General features: G+C 46.4%; 1 pseudogene; it reads left to right on the top strand.

The window, feature by feature from the left end:
- The first annotated feature begins 2,243 nt into the window (after positions 1–2,243).
- On the top strand, positions 2,244–10,358 carry LOC121570714 (annotated as a pseudogene).
- Positions 10,359–17,214: the final 6,856 nt, after the last annotated feature.

Genomic DNA, 17,214 nt, shown 5'->3' with positions numbered 1-17,214 from the left:
GAAATCTCTAAAACAATATATTCCTTTGACTTGGTGAAAATAGTTTGGACCTAACTTGCTCACCCCTTTTCCCATGTGGTTTCTTCCTTCAGACTCCATGAAATTGTGACCTCATCCTAAATATTTGGTTAAATGATTAATTGTGTGTATGGTTTCGTAGAAACAAGGGAGGCTCAACTTACCCTTTGGCTCAACTTACCCCACTGTCCCCTACAGCACAAACAGATCTGGGACCAGGATAATGTTAGTTGGGCAAAGGCACAATGAAATCTGATATTCCCCTTTCACTATTCATCACACTTAAGTCTGGCCGCAAAAACCTGACTCATTAGGGGAGGGTCCGGGTGGGCATCTAGCCTCGGTGGCGGCTCCGGCTCCGGCTGTGACGTAGGCAGTAAACTCTTCTCCCATCCTGCCATCCCCCTTTGCATGCCCGGTCCGGTCTGGACCCCGGCGCGATGCTCCCCCTCTCAGTCCTCCCACAATGCACCAAGCCCTGTCTGGACCCTGGTGTGGGAGCCCTCGAACCTGGAGAGGGGCTGACGTCTGGTCCCGGCCCAGCAGTCCTCCCGCGATGCACCAAGTCCTGTCTGGACCCTGGTGTGGGAGACCCCGACCCTGGAGAGGGGTTGTCGTCTGGCTCCGGCTCGGACCCCGGTGGAGCGGATGGCTCCGGCATGGGGGAAGAGTAGACGACCGGACCCGGATTGGGCACCTGTGAAGCGAACTGCCCCGGCTCTGGTAGGGAGCAGATAACCGGAGTGGGACTAGGCACCAGTGGAGCGGACTGCTCTGGCACTGGAGTGGAGCAGCTGACCGGAGCTGGACTAGGCACCGGTGGAGCGGACTGCTCTGGCTCCGGAGTGGAGCAGAGGACCCTCGCTGGAGGCCGGACTGGAGACACACACCACTGGTCTGGTGCGAGGAGCAGGCACGGGCCGTACCGGACTGGAGACACGCACCACTGGTCTGGTGCGAGGAGCAGGCACGGGCAGTACTGGTTTGGAGACACGCACCACTGGTTTGGTGCGACGAGCAGGTACGGGGCGCACCGGACTAGATACACGCACCACTGGTTTGGTGCGAGGAGCAGGAACGGGCCGTACTGGACTGGAGACACGCACCACTGGTTTGGTGCGAGGAGCAGGAACGGGCCGTACCGGACTAGATACACGCACCACTGGTTTGGTGCGAGGAGCAGGAATGGCCGTACTGGACTGGAGACACGCACCACTGGTTTGGTGCGAGGAGCAGGAACGGGCCTTACCGAACTAGATACACGCACCACTGGTTTGGTGCGAGGAGCAGGGACGGACCGAACTAGGCTGGGGACACGGACCACTGGTTTGGTGCGAGGAGCAGGTACGGGCCATACCAGACTGGAGACACGCACCACTGGTTTGGTGCGAGGAGCAGGTACAGGGCACATCGGGCTGGAGACACGCACCACTGATCTGGCGGCTCAGTGCGTAAAGCCGGCGCATAGCCTGGTGCCTGCACGGTCACTCTCCTCAAAGCGAGTGCGGGGAGTTGGCTCTGCTAAACCTGGCTCCGCCAGCCTCTGCTCTAAGGACCGAGCTCTCTGCTGCTGGAGGGTTAACTCCTCTCTCAGTTCCTCCTGTTGCCTGGCCAGCTCCTCTCTCCGTGCATCCACTGACTCCTTCTGCCTGTGGGCCTCCTGCAGCGCCTCCTTCTGAAGGAAGAGCTCCTGCTCCTTCTTAACTAACAGCTCCTGTAAGGTGGTGGCCTCCTCTCTCAGAGTGCTGAGCTGCAGGTCTTTAGCTGCTTGGAGGGCCTCCATCTTCAGAGTGGCCTCCTCTATAGCTCTCTCCTCCTTCACAGTCAGCCCTTTCAGGGCCTCCTGCTGCGTCGCCAACCACCCCGTGTGCCCCCCACATTTTTTTTCTTGGGGCTGTTCTCGGGCTTCCTTCGTGATCGGGTCCTTTTGAGTCAGCCGTTTTTTCTCCATCGCTGCCTCCGTCTGCTCCCAAGGAAGGCGATCCATACCTGCCTGGATCTCTTCCCACATCCATTCAAGAGGCTAAACATCAAACAAGCCAAACAGAAACAAGATCCCACAACTAAGGTAGGCAACATGGCTGCCTAAGTATGATCCCCAATCAGAGACAACGACCGACAGCTGCCTCTGATTGGGAACCACACCCAGCCAACATAGAAATATATAACCTAGATTTCACACCCTGACCAACTCAACTAGAGATCTCAATGTCAGAGCGTGACAGCGGGACTCAGAGGGTAGAGTGGAGGTGTACCACAAGGGGAAATGGGGGACCGTCTGTGACGATGGCTGGGACCTGGCCGAGGCTCAGGTGCTGTGTCACCAGCTGAAGTTCTCTGCCATTATATCTGCTGCACACGAGGTTGGTGGGACCTTAATTGGGGAAGATGGGATTGTGGTAATGACTGGAGCTGAATGAGTGGAATGGTATCAAATACATCAAACATGGTTTCCATGGTTTCCATGTTTGATGCCATTCCATTTGTTCCATTTCAGCTCTAATTATGAGCCGTCCTCCCCTCAGCAGCCTACACTGATCTGCAGTCACTGGATGGACATATGGAGAGAGTGAGAATCTTATAATGGTCATGTTCATTAGGCACCAAATGGAAGAAAATGTACTGAAACAGGGAGGGACCACCTGGGTTGTAATCACTAGTCACAAAATGGAAGAAAACGGACCAAAACGCAATGAAATGGTGAGGTACCATCTGAACTTGTACAATAAAAAATCTTCCTTTTCATTTTCTGTTGCACAACATTTTGAAACGTTTTACTACGGTGTGCCCTAATGAATATGACCCTGGCCTATCCTTACATGCGTTTGCCAGCAGGAGGCAGTGGAAACAATAAGTAAGTCATGTCACTAACTCTGAATCCCAAATCAACCCCCTATCCCCTAGGGCCCTCAAACTCAACTCTGGACCTCAAAGCCAGTTCTACTGCTTTTATTAATTGTTCCGATTTACACCTGTGACACCAGGTGGGTGCAATTAATTATCAGGTAGAACAGAAAACCAGCAGGCTCCGGACCTCGTAGGGTAAGAGTTGAATACCCCTGCCCTAGGGACTAGATATGAGATGATTGGATAGATGTTAGCAAAATGATCACAATGAATTTGTGATTCAAATAGGCAGTTATTTGTGGGAATGGCAGGCAGCACCAGCAGAAAGAGTCAATTAGTATTTTTTTGCATATTTCAAATAAAATGTTATTTGTCACATGAGCCGAATACAACAGGTGTAGACTTTACTGTGACCCTTCCCAACCATGTAGTGTGGAGCTATATACAGGGAGTACCAGTACCAGATCAATGTGCAGGGGTACGAGGTATTTGAGGTAGATGTGTACATGAAGGCAGGGTAAAGTGACTAGGCTTCAGGATAGATAATAATAAGAGTAAAATAAAGAACAGAGTAGCAGTAGTATATGATGAGTGTAAAAGTGTATGTGTGTGAGTGAGTGTGTATATAGTGTGTATATACTGTATAGTCTTTTGAGTGTGCGTCGAGTCAGTGCAAGGATAGGATCCGTACAGATAATCCAGGGAACCATTTAATGAACTATAGTGTTTAGCAGTCTTATGGGTATTTAGCAGTCTTATGGCTTAGGGGTAGAAGCTGTCTCAGAGCCTGTTGGTCCTAGAGCTGATGCTCCGGTACTGTTTGCTGGACGGAAGCAGAGTAAACAGTCTATGGCTTGGGTGGCTGGAGTCTTTGGCATTTTCCGGGCCTTCCTCTGACACGCCTGATAGAGAGGTCCTGGATAACAGGGAGCTCGGCCCCAGTAATACACTGGGCTGTCCTCACCACCCTTTGTAGCGCTTTGCAGTCAAGGGTGGTGCATTTGCCATACCAAGCGGTGACGCAGCCAGTCAAGATGCTTTCGATGGTGCAGCTGTAAAACCTTTTGAGGATCTGAGGGCCCATGCCAAATCTTTTCTGCCTCCTTAGGGGGAAAAGGCGCTGTCGTGCCCTCTTCCCGACTGTGCGGGTATGTTAAGTCCTTGATTCTGCTTGCTCTTTGTTTATCCTCTGTTTTGTGTATCCAAGGATCGGGTTCAATCTGGTTGGATGATATGAACTGCAAAGGAACCGAGAAGTCCCTGTCCAGCTGTCCTTTCAAGGGCAGGGCGTTGACCGACTGTTCCCACAAGGAGGACGCAGGGGTCGTTTGTGAGAGAGGTACGCTACTACGCTTCACTGTGGGTGGATCTCTAAAGTATTTTCCCTGATTCCTTGTCTCCTCTCTCCCCGTCTCCTTCTCAAAAGTCTCCCCGTCTCATTCCCAAAACATCAGAGGGAAAAAAAGAACATTGGTAGAGGAGATCTGAGGTTCCTTCTCCTTTAATGCTCTCCTTGATGTTTTGAGAAAGAGGCAAAGTGAGAGGACTCAAGGAATCGAGGGAAATACCTTTGAGCCCTGTCTGACCAAGGCCTCTTTCCACCAGTCTGGATTCCCTGTCTGAACAAGGCCTCTTTCTACCAGTCTGGATTCCCTGTCTGACCAAGGCCTCTTTCTACCAGTCTAGATTCCCTGTCTGACCAAGGCCTCTTTCTATCAGTCTGGATTCCCTGTCTGACCAAGGCCTCTTTCTACCACAAATATATGTAACACTGATACTCAGGGAGAAACAGACATTTTTAACCCATAAAAACTAGACACAGAGATATTTTCCTGGTTAAATGAAGGTTAAACTACACTGAAACTAAAATACACTCTATCAGCCCCACAGGGAACAGAGACGGGGAGGGGAAGTTGGAGGTGGAGGAAAGGAACATCTGCACCCACAAACTGATCCTCTCTCTCTACCCACACTTCAACATCACCAATGGGTCCAGTAGCCTCTCCGTAGAGATTAGCAAAGCCTGCAGCCCCCATGCCACCAGCTTCATCAGGTACTAGTCTATGACCCTTAACAGGTGCTATTTAGATATGTGTATTGGCTCAATACATAAACCAGAATGTTGTACAGTATGTCTTAAAGAGTTCAGTTGACCTCGGAGCTCTACAGGAGCCACGAGAAGCTCTATCGTGTCAGCATGCTCAGAGGCTTCCAGTTCAACGCCTTGTCGTTCGAAACTCTGAGGAAGCACAAAAGCAGCGAGAGGGTCAATATCACCATAAGGTGCCTTTGAGACTTCCCCATTTCCCCCCAAAAAAGCTGAGATTTTCCATTGAACTTCATATTCATTGTATTAAGTATATGTTATGCTGTTAGAAATGCATATTGGTCAAGCTCCCACACTTTTTATAAATTAACTGCAAGCAGACAATTTACATGCAAACAGCAAAATATGTCCACCCTGTCATGGACAATTTCAAAGCAGAATAAATACATTGTAATTACATAGTGATTATAAAACGTAAATTTTCAGAAAACTATTTAGTCACTTTCTCAACAATATATTTTAGTTTATGGGAAAGTATTTGGATAATAATGAAATTATGGCAAACTATTTGTTTCTCTATAAAATCTGCGAGAGTTGCACTTTCTTTTCTAAATAAAATCTAACAAAAAAGATATCTGGTCAAACTTTCAAACAATACTATTTGGCCCTCATTTGTTTATAAAGGAATCACACAAAAGATTTTGCTAACTTGTGAAAATAATTTGTTTATTTTCATAGAACATGAAAATAACAGGGTGGACAGTGACATGACAGGGTGGACCCTGGGCATGACAGGGTGGACACGTTGTGAAATGTCATTGAATGGCCTCATAAATGCAAGGAACAATGCAAGAAAATGATGTAAAAATGCCTTTTCCCATGTAGGGGGAAATTACAAGTTGAACAGACTGTTTTTGATCCACTCTACCTGCATGCAGCCACTGAATAAAGATGCCCAAAATGAGACATTAATGTGGCCTTCTAGCGTTAAACTCTGTACATCATTCTGCACAGTGAAAGTCAAACATTCAACTGTAGAACAAGAAGAAAAATGTTTTTTAAGTGGAGAACAGTTGATTTGAAAAAACAGAATATTACAGAAAGATCACTTGGACGCATCTCCAAACAGTCTCTCCCCTTTCTGCAGAGACATGGCTCAGTTCTGCAGTTGCTGTTCCACATACTTCCATGCAGACACTTCAATCTGTACAGAGCGCTTGTTCAGAGCCTGTGGTTCTGGTATTAGGCAAAGTACCTGCCAGTCATGGTACCAACAGATGTCGTCCCGAAGACTTGGCCATTTGAACTTGTTTATGCCATGGCGTTGCATACACTTAACTTTCACACTGTGCCCTTCTGCATCCATGATGATACCTGGGTATGCTTCATTGTCATAATTAACGACGCACCACTCTCCAATGTGCTTTACCTCAATCATTTCTGGTCTCCTAGGATTATCTGGTGTCTTTCCACATGCTGGGGACTTGTCAGATGAAACAGGAACATTAGCTAGAGTGACCTCTTGAAGGTTAAAGCAGGGGCAGTCCAAAACACCTTCCTCCCTTTTTACACAGACATGAAATGTCTCTGTATTTCATTTGGCCGGGTGTCAGACTGATAGCTTGGTGGATTCTCATAGTGCCTTTTATGGCAGCTATTGCAGGTACCTCAGGCTTTGATTCAATATCCCTCTCTGGGATGAAGAACAGCTCGACAGATGTGTCCAGGCTTTTCAGCTTGTTATACAAGCTCTGGGCATCAGGAATGTCTCCTCCATGGGCTACAATCCGGTCTGCTGACCTCTTGAGGGCCCCACCAACACCGTCTGGTGCCCCCTTCCCGTGATTAGCCTCAAAGAAATTCCACGTTATTTCTTTGAAGCCATACTTGTAGGGTTCCGTTGAGAGGTAGAAGAAATTTCCCTTTTGTCGATACTGCGTTGCAGGCCCATCGCTGAAAAAATGAAGTGTGCTGACGTGAGGGTGTCGTTCTCTCACTACCTTCAGAACTGGATCAAGGTGGGCCCAGATGGCCACAGGGTCGTGTCTTCTGGAGGGTGATATGGAGCAGAAGGTGTGTGGCGCTTGTTCACCAGTGGTGTAGAGCACTCCAGTGTGCAGACTGGCCTGCTTGTGTGAGCCTCCAAAATGCACATATTGTATTTCTTCGCTGTACTTACATTAGTAATTTTCGCTAAAATCTATATGCAAGAGGGACTCATTGTGCTTCAGACTCCTCCTGAGCTCCCTGTAGGCATCAAACTGCCATTTAATGTTGAAGATATGGCTCCTAAAATGGAGAAGCCTCTCCTGGAAATTTGTGTTAAGCTCATGCTCTGTTGTTGTTATCTCCCTTTTCACTGTTATTGTTGACACCTTCTCATCCTTCTTGATCTTCTCTGTCATCCACTGAGATAAACGAATGTTCTCTTCCCCAGGGGTTTTCAGCATCGGGTGACAAGTTAGGAGGCATTCACTGCACTCACCATAAGCAGAGACCTTGGCTTTCGGGTCACACATGGTTGCTTCAGACATTTCCTCAATATTTCTTGAGGACAGTAACCCTTGGCTCTGCAAGGCATTGGCAATGAATTGCAAGTTCTCATGTTTTTTGCAGAGACATGTGTCACGGTCAGAGGAAGAAGGGGTTACCACCCAAAAGGGTCTGAGACGGCAAAAGGAGGTGTATGACATTTGGCCAATGTGCTCAGAGAGAAACCTCCTATGCAAGTTCTTCATTGTATCAGTAAGCAACCTCTTTTGCATTTTTTTCTTCAGCCGTGTGACTGTTTGTTTGCGGCCAGTTGTCATTCGACTAACATCATCTCGAAGAAAAAATGATGTAACGTTCTTCCTAATCTCATTTCGACTGAAGCACCTCCTCCCACGGTAGGTCAGATCCACAGGATACTTTGCTCTCTTCTCAGAGTAGCCAAAAGCAGTCTGGGCATGCTTTTGGAGCTTATACTTCTTAAGAATGTTTCCACTGACCACTTTTGCTATCAGCTGCTTCTCTCGGTTTGTTTTTGCATGTTCATATTTTCTTCTAATATCTTCAATCAGGGATGTATGGAAAAGAAGAGCTCTTTTGATGGGTGAATTCACTTTTTGATGTGCCAACAAAGCATTGACTTTTGTACGTGGTGATTTGGACGCACTTTCTTTCTTGGCCCGATAGTACCTCTTCTTATATTTCTCAGTTTTACTTTTCTCTTTTGTGAGCTGTGCCTCTAATATTTCGATCTGTTTTTTCAGTTTTCTCTTCGAACTCCTTTGAATGCTTTCCCCTTGAAGCCGTTGCCTGAAACACAAAATATTTGTAAGGATTTTTTTTAGCAAGTTAGTTATCAATATGTCATTTTATGGGGACATAAACAGTTGATAATTGTCCTTCAAATAAATCTAAACTTTCTAATAAGTCTCATCAGCTAAACTTCCAATGATCTAACCTGGAGGGCCCTGGCTCATGCTGATTTTCAGGAGTTTCAGCAGGGGAGTTGGGTGGTGTCTCTGACTGTAGCAAAGCACTGGCCCTGTTTCTGGCTCTGGCTTGACTTTTTGCCTCTCTCCATTTCTTTCTTTTTGCCCTCTTCTCTCTCTCACTGAGCTCATTGACACCCTTCTTCTTTCCAGTCTCTCTGTCTTTTTCCATTTGACCCTTTCTTTCTCAAGGTACTTTCTTCTTCTGTCTGGGTCAGCATCACGACGTTCCCGATATCTCCTTGCTATCTCAGCTCCTTTTGATCTCATTCCTTGAAAAAGACGATTCAAAATGTTCCCTTACACACTTTAATTGGCAGTCCCGGTAAACTAGGCTTGCATTATCAAACTAGGTTTGCTGATACCGATATCGGCAAAAAAATTGTCCATATTGTCCATTCTTACTATGTATAGCATGTACTGTTATAAAATGTGTGTAATAGCTGTTGTAATATGTGTAACATTATCAGTATGTGGCCTAAACTATGCACATGTCCTTCCTGTCATGAACCATGTCCACCCTGTCATGGAAGGCTTGCTGACAGGGTGGACAATGACAGGGTGGACATTTTTGGCTAATGTTAGCATTTAATGAGCACATGGTGGACCTTCACTTAGCAACATACTACAGTTAGCAAGCTGACTGTGTACTGTTTTACAAATATATTTCAAAGTTCTGATAGGTTTTTCTATCAATTGATATTTCACTATGACAGAGTGGACATGTTAAGCTTGACAACATCCAACTACACACATAATATGATGAAAATTATGAAACATAAGTGTAAATACTTACTCTGCAACTAGACACTGCTTCAGCCTTCATTGAAGAAAGACAAAATGCTCGTAGTGATGTCACTGAAAACATCAGTGGGTTTCTTAAAGGGGCAGTTACCCCATAATGACAGGGTGGACAGCAATTTCAGGGACACATGCAAAATGTTCAATATGATTATGAAAATACAATATACATGATCAAAATTACTTGTTTTATCAAATAACTTATTGTGGACAGTAAAACCATGTATAAAAAAAAATGGATTTAGTATCATTTAACCACTTATTACACACACTGTAGTTAGCAGAGCAGTGTGTGGGACATGCCAAAATCACGTACATCCAATGAAAAAATGTTAATAAAATGAAGGAAACACTTTTTTAGAGACTTATCATTCTACTGATATGTGTGCAAATGTTTGGCCACTTATAATAAGACCTCAGACTTTCATTATTCTGCTACATTTTCATGATGACTGAGTGAGTCTGATGAGGACACCAAAGGCACCTCATAGTGATATTGACTCGAGAGTGAAGAAGAGCACGATTACTATCCCAGGATCTACACTGCTGAGCCATGGCGCTTCACCATCAACTCAACCAACAAGGAGCCACCAGGTCAAGAAACTGGATAAGAAGACAACATGGGCCTCTACCTACCTTGTATGTATCACCCCAGTCCAGCTAATCAAAAGAGAACCATGGCGCTCTCCCAGAAGCTTGGCTGCTGCGTAAAACACACAAATTCAGACAAACAAAGAGGTGTAATGGGTTCACACTCAAGAATATGTTGCATTAAGCTTACTTAATTATTCAATGTTTTAAATGTTTTACTGCATCAGGAATAGTGCCCCAGGTTATGGCAATACCAAGTCATTCACCACACCAGACCATGGACACCAACCCCATCAGTTGGTCAGCAAGAGTCTTTAAGAACCAAGGAGAATGTTCCAGATGTATTTCCTTCCCCACTGCCAGCCTCTCTCTCCAAAGCAGCCTTAGACACCAAAACCAGACCAACAGTGTTCGCTTCAGCAACCGACTGCTCCTAACATACGAGGGCAAGTATGTCTTTCACGTTCAGGAACAACATGGCCCAGATCCCTACTAACAACAGTCTGGCCCTGTCCTACCCCTGTCCTGAAGGCCAGTATCGCTTTTGCTTCGTGGTGAGACCTGAGTACATCTGACAGCACCAGCTGGCACAGATGCAACAATGCTTAATTTTTTTTACAATACTTTTAAATTACGCTACTGTAGTTTTGGAAAAATTTGATGAATTTGCATATTAATCTTAATTTCATCAAATAATATCAAAATGTAGCACTGTTCTTAGATGATAATTATGAAAATAACAATATCAACTATAAAATGGATGATTGCACTTGAATAAAGGCATTTCAACATACAGGGATGCGGAATAGGCTTTTTCCTAGATGACGGCTGGTGCTTCCCTGTATAGTACTTACCTTCCTCAAAAAGCCAACATGGACCATGTCTGTTATTCCTCCACTAGATGGGGTCATTCCTTCAATCATATTCAGTTGTAAGTACTCCATATGGAGGCTGAATTGGGTTGAAAGGTATGAGTTCCTCTTTGGCCAAACTACTCTCTGACCCTATCTGAGACCTTCAGGTTCTGGGAGCATAGAAGTAGCACAGTACTGGATGCCTGGATACTCTAAAGGATTAGAACCTTAGAAAGAAAATCACTAGAACAGACCCGTGAAATTTCCGTGGTCTAAGGGGCTTTATCCATTCTAGTAATTACATTTCTAAGATTGAAACCTTCTCCACTCCAGCAGCTGTGATCAGTCCAGACTGACAGTGATTGCTGCAGGTCAAGCAAACATCTGTCAATATGACGTCAGCCCTAGATGCTGTTCAGTGCAGCAGCAGGGTTGGTTAGCTAAGCATCACAGAGTAACTCTGATGTATTTTTAACTGTTGTGGGAACGAAGTTCAATAGTACATCTGTTTATTACTGTACCAATGAATAAGGGTGGAGACTTGACCACTTGACCACTTCACAGCATGTCTGTGGAGAGAGAGAGAGAGAGAGAGAGAGAGAGAGAGAGAGAGAGAGAGAGAGAGAGAGAGAGAGAGAGAGAGAGAGAGAGAGAGAGAGAGAGAGAGAGAGAGAGAGAGAGAGAGAGAGAGACAATAGCTCTGCTATAACAATATTGTTATAATGGGAAAAAAGTTGTTGTTTTTGTAGACATTCATACAAACACTTTAACTTATATTCAGAGGATGGCAGTTTGGAAAAGGGCTCGTCGTAAGGTCAAAACCCTTCTAGATTCTGACTTAAATAAGGCCACATAGACCGAGTTTCAAACTCTTTTTCATCATTGAATATTCCAGTTCCCGTCATGAGTGAGTAGTGGCCAGTCACTGTACACTAGTTACACCCGCGTTATTAGATCTTACATTTCACTCACGTTATCGAGACTGAGTCACATAGAAACCTGAGCGATGGGATTGTCTGGTGGAGGACTGGGCCATGTTCAGTTGCCAAACGTTGTTGAATGATGCAGATAGAAATTCCATGAATAGAACCTACTCTATTCCTTGTTCTACATGTCGGAGATCCATGTTTGTTCTACATAACCTATTTCTATCTGAAAGTTCCAAAACTTTTCCTGCTGAAAAAGTCAATGTTTTAAATGTCATGCCCATATCAAATCAACTAATATATATAAAAAAGGAATCTACTAAACTATCCCTTTAAGAGATCATCTGTGTAATAATGAATATGACACATCTAAATCCAGAAAGTAGACATCATGTTTTAGTCTGGGGAAAGCCGTGGTGTGTGTGAGCTGATAAGTATTATTATTATTACAGCTTATGTTTACACAGATCTGTCATATACTGTGCAGGGCATCTCTGTTGAAACATGCAGAATCTTTGAAGAATAGGAGCTGTAAGACTGTTTTGCTATGAGTAATTCCATGTATTTTGTCTCTGGAGGAGGGAAATGCATAGCTGTGTCACAGACCAGTGGCGTCTGGTTGAAAAGGCCAGACAGGTTTGAAATTCTGTGTTAGTATCACTGATGACATAATTGCAGCTCACTCTCACAGTATTGCATAACACTGCTCATTTACTCTTACACTTACAATACCTACACTTACGTACATCATAAATGATCCATACAGACGTTCAAGGGTTGGAATTGTCAGGGGGTGGATTGTATACAAAAAGAAGAGTTAGGAGATAACCTGTGTATAAAGAATATGACAAATCTAACTCTGCTCCCTGTATTCTACTGTATGAAATGTCAAGTAGTTTTCCTCCCGGGAATACTTTCCCGGACGTGTCTGTGTCATATCCGGATTCTGCCAGAGGGAATGAGTGTGCTCTTATAAAATCTCACAGTAAACCTACATTTCTTAAAAGTTCCACCATGAGTAAGTAGCTATGAATGTTCATATTGTTACCTCACACACCTACGACAATTCCAAAACAATTTTCTTCTCTCTCCACAGTCTCTGATTACTGTAGATGCACTGTTGAAATTCACGTGAATCATTGTGATTCATTGTGTGATCACGCAGTCACACTGTAGGCAGAGTGGTCCACTGTGGTGCATTGTGGTCCACTTGACCAGAGTCCCTGATGTGAATCATATGCAATCAGACATTCTGTCCAGGCCACAAGAGGACATTTTCAAGACATTTAAAGGGATGTTCACACCTTACCACAGCTGTACAGTTAAGCCTCATCATCGCCCCAAAGGAGGAGTCAGCAAACGCAGATCATTCAGTGTTTCATGGTATATTCAATACTAAGATATTAATAGATCTGCTGATGAATGGAAGACCATGGGAATTGTCCAGTGGGCAGCGGTGGGATCAAATGAAAGACAGCAGGAATGGAAAGAGTTGGAAGAGTAAGAGGCCTGTGGGGGAGGGGGTGAAGGGGAAGGGTAGTGGTCAGGTCACCATTGAGCCCTGTGTGTGGGCGTGTGTGCGCACACTTGTCTGTGTGTGTCTGTGTGCGTGCGTGTGTGTGTACGTGTCTGTGTGTTGGTGTGTATGTGCGCTCGCGCCCGTACATGTATGTGGTGGGGGGTGAGCAGAGGATGTGGGTCACTGACATGACGCCCACTAGTTCCCACAATGAGACCCTCTTTTTCGGTCTCACTGGGCAATTCTTTTGAGGGAGTATTTCTGTCCCTGCAAGTCTATAATTTGGGCTAGCGAGGTTCGACCATTCCCCCCAGCCTCAGTGGGTATTTGCAGTGTGCTACATACGTTCAGAGGGGGGCTGCTTGCTTACATTGCACTTTGACAAATCCCACCTCATTGTGCAAATGAAAACCTTATGTCTGTCTATTTTATAATGCAGACCGATCCACACTGGTGAACAAACACCTGTTGAAGTCAGTGGGACCTGCAGTATTTCTGTTTTAACAGCTTGTCCCATTGAGGTCAAAGAAGAAGGGATAACTGCACTGTCTGCAGAGCAATACAGTTGTGTTCAATTAATTAAAGGGAAATATCACTCCAAAATCTAAGTTTGTCAGATGTTTTTGACCTCAAAACTGGTCTTCTGATGCAGTAAGTCTAATGTCCCAGAGAAGTATACTCTACTGAAAAAAAAAAAAAAAGTCAAATGTCAAAGTATACGCCATGCAGCCAAGTCAAACTTTTACATAACAATTTGTTTACAACTCAATTAAATTCCATATTGATTTGAGTTGGTAACAATTAGCAACTAAACTTCCATCGTTTATCTCTAAATCAAAATGACCACTTTCAGGACACACATGACCATAACTGACTTATTGGGAATCATATCTTGTCATATCAATGTTGTCACATTAATTTTCCCAGGAAATGAAAGAAAAGTTTACAATAATGTGTGTCAATAATCTTAACTGACTATTTGCACCCACTGTACAAACACATATAGCTAACACAACAAAATCTTGGGCTGTTCAAATAAAAACATTTTTTTTTTAGCATTACTGTCCAAATACATATGGAGACCACAGTACACTTTCAGCAAGTACTAATCAGGGCTGGACGGATTACTTGTATAAATGTAATCAGTTACTGATCACAGATTATATGACAATAAAAGTAATTAGTAACGTAATCCATTGGATTACTCTAAATGAGTAACATAATGATTGCTTTTGGATTTCTTCTTTGGGTAGCCAGCATCTGCCTCCTCACTTTAAGCTGGTGTAGACCAATCGGTTTTCCATCTAACTCTGCCCACCCAACCCCGCAGCATCCTTGGGCAAGTTCTGGCTCAGCTGCATCTTCTTGATGAAAGGTCATCACTGCTAAAAGGTCAGCTTCACTGTCCACCTCCATGGAAAGCTGTCCCAATCCTCAATCTTTGATTGTGAAATGAAAGGCCTATTACACCCAGCCACCAAGCAGCTTGTCACACCCTGGCTCTGGGACTCTATATGTTGAGCCAGGGTGTGTTCATTCTATGTGTTCATTCTATGTGTTCATTTTCTATGTTGGGTATTCTGTCGGTATTTTGTCACCGTGGACTTCACGAGTCGTGTTTTGTTTTGATAACTTTAACTAATTAAAGTCATGTTTGTTTCACACGCTGCGCCTTGGTCTACTCACTCCTACGACGATCGTGACAGAAAAACCCACCAAACCAGGACCAAGCAGCGTGTCCAGGAACACACGGAGGAGGTAACGCTGGTGGATGTCCTCCTCGGCTGGGGGCAGATTACGAAGGAGGAGGCCGTCCGGTACCGGAGGGCGATGAAGGGGGAGACCCAGGCAGGAGAGGAGCAGCGGCGTCAGCAGTGCCATCGTCGGACGGACGAGAGGCACCCCCAATAATTTTTTAGGGGGGGGCACACGGCATGGGCGACTGGGCAGCAGGAGGCTGCCACAGGGCGAAATAGGAGACGAGGAGAGAAGGCCACCGGGTTACGGGAGCCATTGGCGAGAGGAGGGAAGGAAGTTGTAGAGGCACGGCGAGAGGTACTGAGGTGTATTGCCAGTCCGGTCCGGCCCGTTCCTGATCCCCGTTTAAAGCCAGTGGTGTGTGTTCCCAGTACGGTCCGGCCTGTTCCTGCTCCACGCACCAAGCCTACGGTGTGCGTCGCCAGCCCAGTCCGGCCTGTCCCTGCTCCACGTACCAAGCCTACGGTGTGCGTCGCCAGCCCAGCCCGGCCTGTCCCTGCTCCACGCACCAAGCCTACGGTGTGCGTCGCCAGCCCAGCCCGGCCTGTCCCTGCTCCACGCACCAAGCCTACGGTGTGCGTCGCCAGCCCAGCCCGGCCTGTCCCTGCTCCACGCACCAAGCCTACGGTGTGCGTCGCCAGCCCAGCCCGGCCTGTCCCTGCTCCACGCACCAAGCCTACGGTGTGCGTCGCCAGCCCAGCCCGGCCTGTCCCTGCTCCACGCACCAAACCTACGGTGTGCGTCGTCAGCCCTGCCCGGCCTGTTCCTGCTCCACGCACCAAGCCTACGGTGTGCGTCGCCAGCCCTGTCCGGCCTGTCCCTGCTCCACGCACCAAGCCTACGGTGTGCGTCGCCAGCCCTGTCCGGCCTGTCCCTGCTCCACGCACCAAGCCTACGGTGTGCGTCGTCAGCCCAGCCCGGCCTGTCCCTGCTCCACGTACCAAGCCTACGGTGTGCGTCGTCAGCCCAGCCCGGCCTGTCCCTGCTCCACGCACCAAGCCTACGGGGTGCGTCGTCAGCCCAGTCCGGCCTGTCCCTGCTCCACGCACCAAGCCTACGGTGTGCGTCGTCAGACTGGTCCAGCCCGTTCCTGCCACTCGCACCAAGCCAGGGGTGCGAGTCATCAGCCTGGTCCAGCCCGTTCCGGCCACTCGCACCAAGCCAGGGGTGCGAGTCGTCAGCCTGGTTCAGCCCGTTCCTGCTACTCGCACCAAGCCCAGGGTGCGAGTCGTCAGCCTGGTAAGACCGGTCAGCTGCTCCACAACGGAGCGTAAGCAATCCGCTCCGTCAATGTCCAGTCCAGATCCAGCCAGACCGGACCAGGGGCGCTACGGGGGAATTATGGAAGGGTGGTGGTCAAGCCCGGAGCCGGAGCCGCCTCCGAGGAGGAATGCCCACCCAGCCCTCCCCTGTTTGGGGTTTTGTTAAGGCGCGGTCGCAGTCCGCGCCTTTAGGGGGGGGTACTGTCACACCCTGGCTCTGGGACTCTATATGTTGAGCCAGGGTGTGTTCATTCTATGTGTTCATTCTATGTGTTCATTTTCTATGTTGGGTATTCTAGGTTGTGTATTCTATGTTGGCCAGAGTGGCTCCCAATCAGAGGCAACGAGTGTCAGCTGTTGTGGGTTGTCTCTGATTGGGAGCCATATTTAAACTGTATGTTTTCCCTTGGGTGTTGTGGGTTTTTGTTCCGTGTCGGTATTTTGTCACCGTGGACTTCACGAGTCGTGTTTTGTTTTGATAACTTTAACTAATTAAAGTCATGTTTGTTTCACACGCTGCGCCTTGGTCTACTCACTCCTACGACGATCGTGACACAGCTTGTGGCCAGTAAAAGGGAAATGGTCATTTGAACGTCCAACCCACCGTTAACATAACAGGATGATAAAGACGTCAATAGGCAGATGTAACGCATTAAGAGAAAGCTGATTGTCATCCCAGTGCTTGATGGGATGTGAACAGGGTGGAGCTGTGTTGTCTAATGACAAATGTCCTTTTGAAACAAAGATCCTGAAGAAATTAAAGATGATTCAGTTGTCAGTAAGTGGAGACTGACGTTTTTGGTTACAAAAAGTTTCTGTGTAAAGCAGCCAAGGAGAGCAAATTTGTCCATTTTGAGGACTTCAGATAGATTAGAACATAAAGGAAAAGATTCCATTCCCACTGAAAGGTGACTTCCAAACTGTGTGTCTCAGCACAGCTTTCAAAAACCTGCCATTTCAGTGTGTTTGAGGCAAACACTTGCATCTTGATATTAGATTAAGTAATCCAAAATGTATTGATTAAAGTTACTTAATTGTTGTAGTCTGATTATGTAATCCCTGTTACATGTAATCCGTTAGTCCCCAATCCTGCCGTCTGGTTAGCTGATTCC

This window comes from Coregonus clupeaformis, unplaced genomic scaffold (genome assembly GCF_020615455.1).
Source record: "Coregonus clupeaformis isolate EN_2021a unplaced genomic scaffold, ASM2061545v1 scaf0164, whole genome shotgun sequence".
NCBI lineage: Eukaryota > Metazoa > Chordata > Actinopteri > Salmoniformes > Salmonidae > Coregonus > Coregonus clupeaformis.
The sequence above is the reverse complement of the archived record's forward strand: the minus strand, read 5'-3'. Positions and strand labels throughout refer to the sequence as shown.